Genomic DNA, 13,882 nt, shown 5'->3' with positions numbered 1-13,882 from the left:
TAAACATAGAATTACCATCTGATTCAGCAATTCACTTCTGGTTGGATAGCCCAAAGAAGTGAGTAGGGAAATGAAATGAAAGTAGGGAAATGAAGTGAAAATAGGGAAAGCAAGTATTTGTACACACATCTTCATAGCAGCACTATTCACAATATCCAAAAGGTGGAAGCAACTCATGTGTTTGTCAATGGATGAAAGAATAGGCAAGTAAAGCATACATACAGTGGAATATTATTCAGCCTTAAAAAAGGACAATCTGATACATTAACAAACCTTTGAAGACATTATGCTAAATGAAATAAGCCAGTCACAAAGGAATAATTATTGAATGATTCTTTAAAAAAATTTTTTTTTATTTTTTTTATTTATTCATGAGAGACACAGAGAGAGACAGAGAAGCAGAGACAGAAGGAGAAGCAGGCTCCATGCAGGGAGCCCGACGTGGGACTCAATCTCAGGTCTCCAGGATCAGGCTCCAAGTGGCGCTAAACCACTGAGCCACCCGGACTGCCCCTGAATGATTCTTCTTACATGTTCCTAGAGGCCTCAAATTCATAGAGACAGAAAGTATGGTTTACAAGGGCTGAAGGAAGGCAATGGGGGAGTTTTTAATGGAGACAGTTTCAGTTGGGCAAAAATGGAAAGCACTTGGGAGATGGATAGTAGTGATGGTTGTACAACAATGTGAATGTATTTAATACAGTAGAACTGTACACTTGAAAATGATTAAGACAGTAAATTTTGTATTAGGTATATTTTATACCCTCCCCTCTCCACACACAAAGGTTAAAAACATATCTTAAAACCACATCAGGTGAAGTTAAAGGTAGAGTATGAAGCTGAAGAGTCCTTTTCAGAAGAGAAACTGTGTACAAGTTAAGAAAATATTCATAGGACTTTTGGTGATAACGGGTGAGGCTGAGACATAGTGTAAAAGAGAGATCACAATATAGAGTTATACTGCTCCACACAAATGAGCTGCCTCCAGATGGAAACTCACTCTTATGTAAACTGGTTTTTGGCTTCCTTCCTTGATCTGTGCCCCTGGAAATAGGTCAAGTTGGGGCCCAAAGATTTACAAAAGCAGAGTGAGGAGCACAGAAGAGGATGATGCCAGGATATATCCTACTTGCTTTTATTCCTGGGCACCACTAACAACATGCTTTCCTGTGTGACAGACTTTTTACTGCAGATTTTTTAATAACAAAGAGAAATTATTACATAAAATAAGAAGTGACTGAAATCGGTATTATCAAGATGTCAACATTCCTAAGGTGCATGGTTCTACATAATGCGCAAGTTCTCTAGACATGAAACAAAAACAAAACAAGAATTAAAAAACTCCTAACAGGGGATCCCTGGGTGGCTCAGCGGTTTAGCGCCTGCTTTCAGCTCAGGGCATTCTCCCCTGCAGGGAGCCTGCTTCTCCTTCTGCCTATGTCTCTGCCTCTCTCTCTCTCTCTCTCTCTCTCTCTCTCTGTCTCATGAATAAATAAATAAAATCTTAAAAAAAAAAACCAAACTCCTAACAATCACAAAAGTGAAATTTGATAATATATTCAATACATATAACTGACAAAGATTCCAAAATACACAAGAAACTTCCATGAATCATTAAGAAAAAGACAGACAATTCTATTAAAAATGGGAGAACACTTGAGCAAACATTTTCCAAAGAAGATGTATGAATGGCCATAAGCACCTGACAACTTACGAGTCTCCATTAGTCATTGGGAAAAGTCAAATGGAAACTGCAATAAGACATCATTTCACACTCACTAGAATCAGTAATAAGTTAGAAGTCAAACACTATCTTATGTTAAAGAGTAATGAATATTTAGAACTTTGAGTCACTTTTGGAGGAAGGGTAGCAGTTTCTTATAAAGTTAAACAGACTTGGGCAGCCTTGGTGGCACAGCAGTTTAACGCCGCCTTCAACCAAGGATGTGATCCTAGAGACAGGATGGAGTCCCATGTTGGGCTCCCTGCATGGAGCCTGCTTCTCCTTCTGCCTGGGTCTCTGCCTCTCTCTCTCTCTCTTTCTCTCTCTCTCTCTCTGTATCTCTAATGAATAAATAATAAAATCTTAAAAAAAAAAGTTAAACAGACTTATCCTATGACTTAGGGACTCCACCCCTGGTACTGAGCAAAGAGATAGGAAAATCTATGTCTCCCAAAAGATTTGTATAGAATTTTTTACCATTATTCGTAATAGTCCCATGCTGTAATTAGCTCAAATATCCACCACCAATAACAAAAAAGGATAATCAAAAACTGGCATAGTCATATCACAACAATAAATCTCAGCAATAAGAAGGAATGAACTACTGAAAGAGGAAACCTCATGGGTTTCCTTCCATGACTTTCATGGAAACTACATTTTTATTGTTGTGTTTATGTAGGTGTAAAAGGCTATGAAAACTCACTGACTATACCTCTATTGTGTATACTTTTACAAATCCTAACAATTCCAATTATAAACTGTTTAAAAGATACACACTCTAGAGTACAAGGAGAAATATAGGTTTATTTTTTTATTATTATTTTTAAGATTTTATTTATTTATTCATAGAGAAAGAGAGAGAGAGAGGCAGAGACCCAGGCTGAGGGAGAAGCAGCCTCCATGCAGGCAGCCCGATGTGGGACTCGATCCCAGGTCTCCAGGCTCACACCCCGGGCTGCAGGTGGAGTCAAACCACTGTGCCACCGGGGCTGCCCTCCCTTTCCCAAATATAAGTTTAAATTGAAGACTAAGAAAAGATATATCATACAAATCTAACAGAAAGAAAACTGGTCTGGCTATATTAGTCTCTGATATAGTAGACTTCAATACAAAGAATATTATAGAATATAAAGACAGTTTGCACAATGATAAAAGATCAAATCACCAGTGAGACATAAACATCGATGTACCTAATTAGCTTTAAAATTATTTAAAGAGGGACGCCTGGGTGGCTCAGGAGTTTAGGTCTGCCTTTGGCTCAGGGCGTGACCCTGGAGTTCCACAGCTCCCTCTGCATGCAGCTCCCTGCTTGGAGCCTGCTTCTCCTTCTGCCTGTGTCCCTGCCTCTCTCTGTGTGTCTCTCATGAATAAATAAATAAAATCTTTAAAATATAATAAAAAATAAAATTATTTAAAGAAAAATATTATAGAATTCAAAGGAGAAATATGTAAATTCACAGTCATACTCTATTAAATAATTGCCATAGAAGGGTGTAATAAATTTGAACAACACTATTAATCATTTTAACCTAAATAAGTATAGCACACCTAGCAGCTGTGGAAAACATTCTTCTCAAGTGCGTGGAATGTTCATAAAGATAGAATATATATTGGGCCATAAAACAAGTCTCAATAAATTAAAAACTTTTCATGACTCTATTTTCTTTTGTTGTCGTCTTGGCAACCAAAAACAGTAAAATTAATTTGGGAAGTTAGAGATGTTAAACCAGTATAAAGCAAGCATAAAATCACAATGAGGCAAGTCCTTTATGAGCACAGAGAGGACGACCCCCGGGAGAGCCAGGTTAGTCAGTGAGGGAAGCCGAGAGAACAGCAGGGAGGGGGCACAGCTCCGTGGAGCTCAGCAGAGGTGGATGCATCACGCAGGACTTTGTTGTTCACATCAGGAATTTTGAATTTTATCTAATACACACAGTGGTGCAGTAGGATGTTACACAGAGAGGGGTCATGAACTTTCATTTTACACTTTTATTCTGGCTGCAACGTACAGAGAGGTGATAGGACACCGCAGGACAGATGTGCTAGAACCCTTAAAGGAGCACCGCAGTATCAACGGGAGCTTCCTGCCCTCCGTTCCTTCCTGGGTGCACACGGAAACAACAGCCAAAGGAGAGCAGGTTGGAAAGCAGCAGTGCCCCAGGCCTGCACCGTGGCCTGTGTACAGGGCAGAATGACTTCCGTTTTACCGAATTCGTTGGAGTCTCAGGGCTGCAGCCAAGTAGATACCTCAGAGGATGAGGATAATGTGCCAGGAGAACAGCAGTTCTACACGGATAAAAGGCCTGAGTTCTGGTTTGTTTCTCTCTGCTGTGTTTTGAAATCTTAGGACGTTAAAAGCATAAAGACGAAGTGGAAATGTGAGTGCTAGTGATGTGATGCAATACGCTTTGAAGGGGTAGATAGGCCAATCACTCATGTAAAACTTCTGTTGTTATTGCAAAAGTACCAGCAGTCAAGAAAACAAAAATACTTCCAATCATAATACAGTCATTCACTCCCAAGAGCTGTTCTGGAAACATATAACAAATACCCTGCAAAATCTTACTTTTCTTTCTTTTTTTTTTTTCAAAGTGGAAAAATGCATAAGAATACCTGAAGCAAAAGTGTAGGAGATGGGGGTGCAGGAGCCAGAAGGCCTCTTTCACAGCACTGAATTGCACGGTAAAGCTAGAGCTGCTAAGCAGTTCGTGGAACCCTGATAACAGGCTGCCAGAGCTTTGGTGAAGCCCATGATCCGGAACTAGTCAAGCACAGCTGATAAGATGCCTCTGTCAAAGAACGTATTTGCAGGAAAATTACAAGTATGACCAGCAGCAGTTTTTCCCAAGTAGGACAAAGTTCAATATGTCCCTGAAAATTGATTAAGTCACTGAACTTCTGGTGTTTGCTAGCTATGAACTGAATAAAGACTGTTAAGACGTTTTGCAATCACAAAATTCTGACAAATTTTCTACAACTGGAGAAGAGATTTTCCAACATGTGGACGACTTCCTGACAATCACAGTAGATGGGAGTAGAACGCAGACTGGAAATGAGGCATCAGGATGCCTTAGATGGGCTAAGGCCATGTCAGCCCCAAAAAAGGATGTTCTGTGCAGCCAATCCATTGCACTGGAAGCAAAATCCACTTGCTGGTCTGCTTGATAGGGGAGCCCTTGACAACTGAGAGAAGCATGCAGTGTCAATCATGTTGAGCGCTCTCTCAGCTTTCTGGAGCTTGGTATTGCTATAATCAGTCTCTATGTAAAAAGAAATCGCTTAGGCTCTTTTTTTTTTTTTTTTTTTACTTTTATTTTATTTATTTATTAATGAAAGACACACAGAGAGGCAGAGACACAGGCAGAAGGAGAAGCAGGCTCCATGCAGGGAGCCCGATGTGGGACTCATCTCAGGACCCTGGAGTCACGCCCTGAGCCAAAGGCAGCCTTTCAACTGCTGAGCCACCCAGGCATCCCTCAAGCTTAGGCTTTTCATATGGAAAAGTCTTCAAATCCATTTGTTTGATGAAAAGATTACAAAACATTTCTTAACAAAAACTTCATTGGGATTAGATGTAAATTAAGGACCAATAGAGGATCTTACAAATAATTTTTTTTTTTTTTACAAATAAATTTACTAATAAGAACAACCTAATTTTATCCTTACAAGTAAACTGTTAATTCCCAGTCTTGGTTAACACTCCGATGCTATCACTTTACTGATAGAAGGCCTCATCTTCCTCTTAAAATAACGAAAGTCTAGGAGGATATCCTTTCTTGCTGACTGAAGCCCATGATCACTTAGAAATTGACTTTTGTCTATGCATTTTTTAAGCCAGTTTACTTTATTACTGTATTTATTATTCCTTTAAATTTTAAAGTTAATGTAACTTGGCTTTTTAAATATTTTAAAATTAACTCCTATAAAAACAGGTGATACTACTGCTTTTGCATTGGCATAATTGTCCTAAATTTAAAAAGTTGAAACATTTCACTGAATTCTACCTCTGAAACTAACAACACAGTATACGTTAATTAAATCAAATTTAAATTAAAACATTTTTTTAAAACGGAAACATTTAAAAATAAAGAAAATTACCCGATATATCCTTTTAAAGAAATGTAAGTAAAAAGTGAACAACTTTAAAGAAAAATCCTAAGTAACTATCTTAGTATAGGTTATATATAGTTAAAATAAAAAATTCGTAATCCGTAAGTATAATACTCCAGAGTGTCCAAAGCTGGGAAAACCCAGCCTATATCAATAACAGTAGTATAAAGCATGGATATTTATCTCCAAACTAGAAGACATGTTTTCCAGACCAAATGTTATCTTTAGATTGGCTCTTCTGTGCAGTAACAGGCTGAGTCCTATCATATCAGCATCTTGCTAAAGCAGAGCTTCCACGGTCCTAGTATAAGTTTAACTATACTGTGGAGGCCGAGAAAAATTAAGGCCATCCCACCTAAAGTTTAGCATTAGCACAAGTACAGCCATCTCAGGCCCCTGTGAATAAGAGCTGAACTTTACGGGAAAAACTGCAGGGAATCCCATATCAGAAAGACAACAGACCCCACACCCGTGGTAGAAAGTCCCATATTAGAATGAGAACAGAGCTCAATGCCCTTGAAAGCCCCATATCAGAATGTAAACAGAACTTGAGAAATTCCTCCACCCCTTCTGAAAATCCCCTAGACCAGCCTATAAAAAACCTAGCTGTAACCCACTTCAGGGTCCAAGTCCCTGCTCCACTGTGTCGGGTATACTTGGACCCAAGCTCGAGCTTGCTAATAAACCCTCATGCGCTTGATTGGTGTCGGTCTTTCTTAAATATATATTTTTTAAGATTTTATTTATTTATTCATGAGAGACAGACAGAGAGAGAGAGAGAGAGAGAGAGGCAGAGACACAGGCAGAGGGAAAAGCAGGCTCCATGCAGGGAGCCCGACATGGGACTCGATCCCAGGTCTCCAGGATCAGGCCCTGAGCTGAATGTGGCGCTAAAACCGCTAAGCCACCTGGGCTGCCCTCATTGTTTTCCATAGTGGTTGGACCCATATACATTCCCTCCAACAGTGTTTCAAGATTCCTTATTCCCACCTGTTGCCTCTTGTTTTCTTACTGGTAGTCATTCTGCAGGTGTGAGGTGACATCTTATTGTGGTTTTGATTTGCATTTCCCTGATAATGAGTGATGTTGAGCATCTTTTCATGTACCTGTTTGCCATTTTGATTTCTTTAGAAAAATGTCTCTTTAGTTCTTCTGCCCATTTTTAAATTGGATTGTCTGGATTTTGTGATTGTTGGTGGTGTTATTAAATTGTAATAGTTTTTCATGTGTTTTGGATATTAACCTTTTATCTGATATATGGTTTACAAAAACTTTCTCCCATTCTGTAGGCTGCTGTTTCTTTTTGTTAAGTACTTATGATGAGTTAGTCAAAAGGAATGAAAGCAGGAGTGGAGATCACTTCCTTGGGGTTTTGAGAGGCGGCAGTTCAGAGTCTCCAGTTCCCTGTCAGGTACTGATCACATGGGGGAATTGATGTCCTGACCAAATCTGACACTAGTCAGTTTTAAAAACAGCCTGTGTGTGACCCAGTGGCTGGAATGTAGATGACACAGCTGGTGGCATAGGGGTCTTTCCCTCCATCATTCCCGCTTGATTATGTCATGGTCATGGCAGTCCCCTCCAAGGAGAGACACACCAAGGATTTGAAATGTCTTGCTAAGGCCTAGGGTGTGCAAACTGATCTTCACCCTCAGGCTTGTGATATGTAAATGACAAAGACCTCATAATGGTTTCTCTTGAATGCCCATTTCCCAGCTACAGCAGGCTGGGAACCATCAGAGTGGCTGCTGAGTTTGGAGAACTGCTCTAGAGATGGTGTAAAAGAGTCTCAGTGACCTCCAAGGGATTTTTAACAGGCTCTGTGGAGAAAGGGGCCAGTCTAATGGTTTCTCAGGGCGGGGGAGGGGGAGGTGCTCAGAATCAGGGGTTTCTTTTGAGCTCACCTGACCCACAGCTATGCAGGGCCTGGGGCCGCACCACAGGCTTCCTCTTAGGGTTCTGCACCAGCCTTTGAATTTAGCCCCTGAGTGTGATTTGTTTGATCAACCAAAATGTTTCCAAAAATTTGCCCTATGTTCTAAAAATAGAGGAATGTCCACGCAGACAAACACCAAGTAACAAACTGCTGGAAGTCAAGTAAATTTCATTTAATCCTAGAATTTCTATGGGTTTGAGATGACAAGAATGAGGTGCTTCATTCCTGTGCAATTTGAACCTAACATGGATTTAAGTCTTCAGTGCTGTACACGAACCATGGGAATCAAGTTCAGAAAACTGCCCTGCACCTCCTTCTATAATAATACTCTACTCCCTGAGTCACATTCCTCTGCTGACCATCAGACTGTGAACATTCCAGAAGAGAAGCCCTGTCTTAGTCATCTTTGCATTCCTAGCTTATGGTTTGGCACATCCTCAAAGTCAGCAAATGTTTGAGTTCATTAATTAAAGGATTACTAAATTGTCAGGTGGGGGCCATACTCCAGAGCTAATTAAAGATGCACTTGAGATCTTTCTGAGTCTTCTTTTTTAGGAGCATATTATGTGAGGAAGGTCTACCCACATCCCATGCCCCTAGAAAACTATGGAGCTGACCACTTCTCACTAAGCAACTCAAATTCAACCTGGTCCTGTGTTTTTTCAGGCTGTGACACTAAATGCTTAAAGATTGTGATCTAAATTGGAAAGATGCTAATTTTAGTGAAATAAATCTCCTTCTTCAGAAACTTGAGCTTTGGCTCTGGAAGGTATTTTGGCCAAATCTCTGTTTTGCTCAGGCATTGGAAATTTTGGCTTCAGTGCTCTATAATAAGGCATGAGGTGCTGAGGACAAATCTTCTACCAGACTCAGCAGAATGTCCCTGTAGCAGGGAGAACTGCTTCCTTTTAGTGATGCATCAGGGATAAAGAGTCTCATTCTGACTTTTGAGTTAGGACCTCTAAAACTTAAGCGTTCAGCGTTGTCTTTGGCAGACTCTAGAACTGAGATGGGGTGTTCATAAACAAGATTGGAATGGAGAGAAACATCTTTTCACAAGTCCTACAGATGTTGATGGCCACACAGGCTCACTAGAATCTGACTCCATGTGACAATGTGGTCACTTTTAAGAACCTCAAAGTGCATTGGACAGCAGACTTGGGGTTCTTCCACAGAATCACCCCATCATTCTGACTGGACCCAGAGTACAGTGGTAGCTAACATAGGCAAGAGGCAAAGACATTTGCAATATTCTCCCTCTACTTTCAGTTTCTTCAAACGATTATTAACATTATTATGCTCCCTTTTATTTTGTAAGCTTTATGATTTATGAAATGCTGGCATATACATTACACATTAATATTTTGAGAATATTAAACTGGTAGTATTTTTTTTAACATTATTCAACTCCATAAAGGCCATGTCCTGTAGTTGTTATTCTGTCTTAATGAAATCATGGAAAGAAGATGGGCAAGTGTCACTTGGGGGAGAAGAAGAAGACACTAAAGAGAAAAGCCTCCTCACATAAAGGGGAAGAAAGTAGAGTCTTTATGCCTGGAAAGTGGGAAGGCAGAGAAACAAGAAGTCAGAGAGAGTATTTTGTTTTGTTTTGTTTTGTTTTTTTGTTGTTAAACTTTCCTCCAACCAGATTTATTGAACATAAAAAAATTCTATGTACAAAGTAACCTTGACCTGCTGCTTCAAAACATGATTCTTTCACACTAATATTTTGATAAGTCAGTCCACTGAGTATCAAAAATCAGCTTACTCTAAAATTAGTAGAAAAGTGTCCAATGCACACTAAATAAATTAATTAATAGCCTAACTACTGGAACTTTAATAGTTCTGCAAGATAATTAGCTTTGGCAGGATCTATCCCCTATGACAAGTTGCTTGAGATGTCAAAAGGCCATTTTGTGCACTGCCATTGTGATGCTGTCAGGTTTTTGGATCATAGTGTCCCATTATCTGATTCTAGACACACCACAGGAATGTCAGTGGGATCTGAGGTTAGTTTAGCTGCTTGCTAGGCTAGAACAGATATCACTCCAGTAGGTTCATCTGATAGAGATCCACAGCATCCCAGATTAGATCCTTGGAATCTGTGCACAGGACTCCAACAATGGGTAGATTCTTCCTTCTGTCCTCCAAGTGCTGCTCCAAGTTTGCCTCCATCCACCTGGCTCTTCTCCTTACTTTTTAAATTTGTAATAACACAAGGCCAAATAATAAAATAGACAAAACTTTAGCAGGCCACAATTCTTATTGTGAAAAGGTAGGCATTTCTGAAAAGAGCCTTTAATAATGAATATGAAGATCCTAGAAAAATAACTAATGGAAATGACTAGTAAGCAGTTAAATGAGAAATTGTTGAAAAAAAAGTTCACTATTTTCCTTCAAATTGCACTACAAATATATGATGGCAAAATTGATAAATTTAGTTCATGATAAAAATGATTTAAGAATCAGCAGAATGGCATAAATTTCAAAAAGAAAATGGATCAAACTTTAGCAGACTACAGTTCATCACCCCTTGGCAGTGCCAAGAGAGGATGAAGTGGGAGCAAAGTTGGGTTTAAATGAAGGCAGATGCTCCCTTCTCATGTCTTGAGAGGAAAATAAGCAAGGAAGTTGTAGAGTTAGAAAACAGAGAGGATATTGGGAAGATATTCTCCCCAGAGAATATCTCCCTTCCTTCAGTTCCCTTCCTACTTCATACATTTTCTAGGCTTCCAACCTGGGGTTCACATTTTATTTCTGCTCCAGATCATGGTTATTAATGCTACTGTTTTATAAAGAAAAGCAAAAACATTTTCAGTTTAAAAGTGTTATTTCTAGGGATCCCTGGGTGGCTCAAGGGTTAAGCATCTGCCTTCGGCCCAGGGCATGATCCTGGAGTCCTGGGGTCAAGTCCTACATTGGGCTTTCTGCATGGAGTCTGCTTCTCTCTCTCTGCCTATGTCTCTGCCTCTCTCTCGGTCTCTCTGTCTCTCTCGATGTGTATGTGTGTGTCTCATGAATAAATAAATAAAATCTTTAAAAAATGAAAGTGTTATTTCTAGACTTTCTCTCGCGGAGTCAAGAGAGAGTATTTTGGCTTCTGCTTCCATGTACATCCAGGTTGAAATGCTAGAGCCCTGTGGGAGGGTGTTAGACTGGATGAGGTTAAAATCAAATACATAGGGGTGTGTATTTAGGACTCTGAGAACATCCTCCATCTTAGAGGTTCCAGCCAATGTAAGTGAACTCCAACAGGAAGTGGTGGGAGGGTGGGGGTAAGAGAGAGGTGGTCAATATTCTCAGGCTTCCTACAGCTCCTGTGTGGTATGCTGTGGGAAGAACCAGAAATAGTCACATGTCTTTGGGGGCACAGATGGTAGTAGCTGAGCTGGAAGACAGTGAACTTGTTCAGGGGCCACCATTATACAGGAGAAAGGACTCTATTGATAGAGGGTGTAACTGAATTTTAGAGGTTGAGTTGGTGAGGGAGAAACAATCATGCAAATGAAGCTCCACATGAGTAGTTGAGTAACACAAGAGTCCTAGAAGGGCACTGTGGGATAGACTGCTAAGAGTCCCTGAAGGGAGAGCAAAATTGGGCTAAGCCTTAAAGGTGAAGTAGGGCAGAAAAATGATGAAATGAGATGAAATTGGTACAGCAGATAAGAGTAAGCTTGTGGTAAGTCTTTAATGTCAAACCAAGGAATTTAGCCTTCATCCTAAGAGTCGCATTAGAGTATGGTGTAGAGTACTTGTTCACTGTATTACTAATAAGTGTGCCATCAAAAAAAAAAAAAAAAGAAGTTTAAAGCTGGGGACACAATGAATTACACATAGTGAAGCAAGTTATCCTGATCTCTTCAATATACTAATGTGCCTTAGGAAGAACACAACGGGAAACACAAGCTCCATCAGAGGGAAAGGACACAGATCAGGGGAGACTGCATGGGAACATCTCAGGGCAAGGCCAGGTTGCTCACTGAAAATGGAAAGAAAGACACTGACTGGAAGATCATTAACCCAGAATTGCGGAGGCATGGGATCTGAGCATTTGCAGGTGAAGGAAGAAAGGGAAGAGCCAAAGCTTCAAGCTTGAGGAACCAGGAATAGATGGAAGACTCCAGCATTGTTTATAGATTGGGCTGCTAGAGGGCCTGCTGCTTCCGGAGTACAGAGGGTCAGGTTTAGACCTTGTGGTTTGACATAGAGCAGGATATCCAGGTGGAAATGTCCAGCAGACAATGAACGATTGAAGACCGAGGCTCAGGACAGAAGGCAAAGGCAGAGATGACCTTCTATGTATGGGTCCCAAGACCTCAGGCCAGCATGGGTGCCTCTGCTGCCCTGGACCCTCTCCTGGGTCCCTCATGCAAGTCTACTCTAAACACATGTTGCCAGCTGTGCTGGATCTTTTCTGTTTTCTCTCCTGTGACTGGTCCTGTCTTACTTCCTAGGACCCAATTTTCCACAAATCCAGTGATTTTTTTCAAACTGTGATCCTAGGGAACACTGATGTTTTGCCCACTAGTTCTACGCATTCCATCACCAAAAATGAGCAATGCTGGTCTTTTCCTTTGAAAAAATAATGAGCAAGGAACTTGATAGTTCTCAATTTTATTTTTCTTTCATCATCTTTTTCATAAACTTCTGACACCTGCTAACATTAGTGTACTAGCAAGTATTAGCAGATGGCAAAATAAATGAATAAGGAGTAAATGAATATTATCTAAATTACTCAGAATCAATAGATTATATTTGACTTGACAGCTCTCTTTTGTGGCTGTTAGTGCTCATGATTATAATTTCAGATTAAAACCTATTCTATATATGTTCATAAAGTAGTTTAAATAGATATTACATATATATTCTGTAGTGATCTATAAATAACCTAGAACTCAAATTGTTTTTTATTTTTCACTTCAATTTTTTATTTTTTTTTTTACATATTTTTCCCTAGGATAGTCCTTTTTTTTTTTTTTTTTTTGCGAAGGGAAAGTATTTATTTTATTCATATATAATTAAGATACAATGCTTTATTAGTTTCAGGTGTACAATATAATGATTCAACAATTCTATACATTACTTAGTGTTCATAAAGATAAGTGTACTCTTAATCCCCTTCACCTGTAGATGAAGGAGACATTCCTTATTGTGGGTCCCAGGAAATCTTTATGGGTCAGAAAAGGCTGTGTAAAAAAGGCATACTGGAGTACACACTAAAGAAGTCCCCCCAAACTTTCATGATATATCTGTGGAGTTCATGGTTTGATTATCTATAGGGTCTTGATAAGTTCCACATTCACAGTGATTAAACTCATATGTATATATTAATTTTAATAGTTATGGCATGCTGGAAAATTAAAGGAAATTTTTATTGTTTAATGTGACAGCTTAATCATCAAAATACTGTTTTTCAGAAAACAATTTCTAAATAAGAGATAACAACCAGGGTTTTGAAAAACCTTTTTGCCATATTTTCTTAGTAACTGTTGGAAGTTAATGTGCAGAACCCATGATAAGTAGCTTCTTTGTAGCAGGCCATCACTATTACCTAAAAGCAAACTGAACTGGCATAAATAATTATACTACCAAAAGCCTTTCTGTTGCACCTTGCTGATCACTGACAATTTACATATCTTAAGAAAACCTTTGTTGGCTTCTGTCATTTCTGCACTATTATGTGCCCTCTGGATAATTACCAGTTAGTATAAAGAAGCAGATGTAAAAATCCTTGAAATTTCTGTTAGAGAATTCCCAAATCTCTCCTCTTTTTTTCTTCTTGTCAGATAGTTCCCTTTATTATGATACAGTACCCTTCTTCATCTCTTGACTTTTTTTTTATAAATTTATTTTTTATTGGTGTTCAATTTGCCAACATATAGAATAACACCCAGTGCTCATCCCATCAAGTGCTCCCCTCAGTGCCTGTCACCCAGTCACCCCCAACCCCTGCCCACCTCCCCTTCCACCACCCCTTGTTCATTTCCCAGAGTTAGGAGTCTCTCATGGTCTGTCTCCCTTTCTGATATTTCCCACTCATTTTTTTTCCTTTCCCCTTTATTCCCTTTCACTATTTTTTATATTCCCCAAATGAATGAGACCATATACTGTTT

At 39.4% G+C, this 13,882-nt stretch overlaps 1 pseudogene; it reads right to left on the bottom strand.

Moving 5' to 3' along the window:
* Positions 1–9,670: 9,670 nt before the first annotated feature.
* LOC140604510 (ragulator complex protein LAMTOR5 pseudogene) lies at positions 9,671–9,944 on the bottom strand (annotated as a pseudogene).
* Positions 9,945–13,882: the final 3,938 nt, after the last annotated feature.

This window comes from Canis lupus, chromosome 15 (genome assembly GCF_048164855.1).
Source record: "Canis lupus baileyi chromosome 15, mCanLup2.hap1, whole genome shotgun sequence".
Classification (NCBI taxonomy): Eukaryota; Metazoa; Chordata; class Mammalia; order Carnivora; family Canidae; genus Canis; species Canis lupus.
This window is presented reverse-complemented; position numbering and strand designations above follow the sequence as displayed.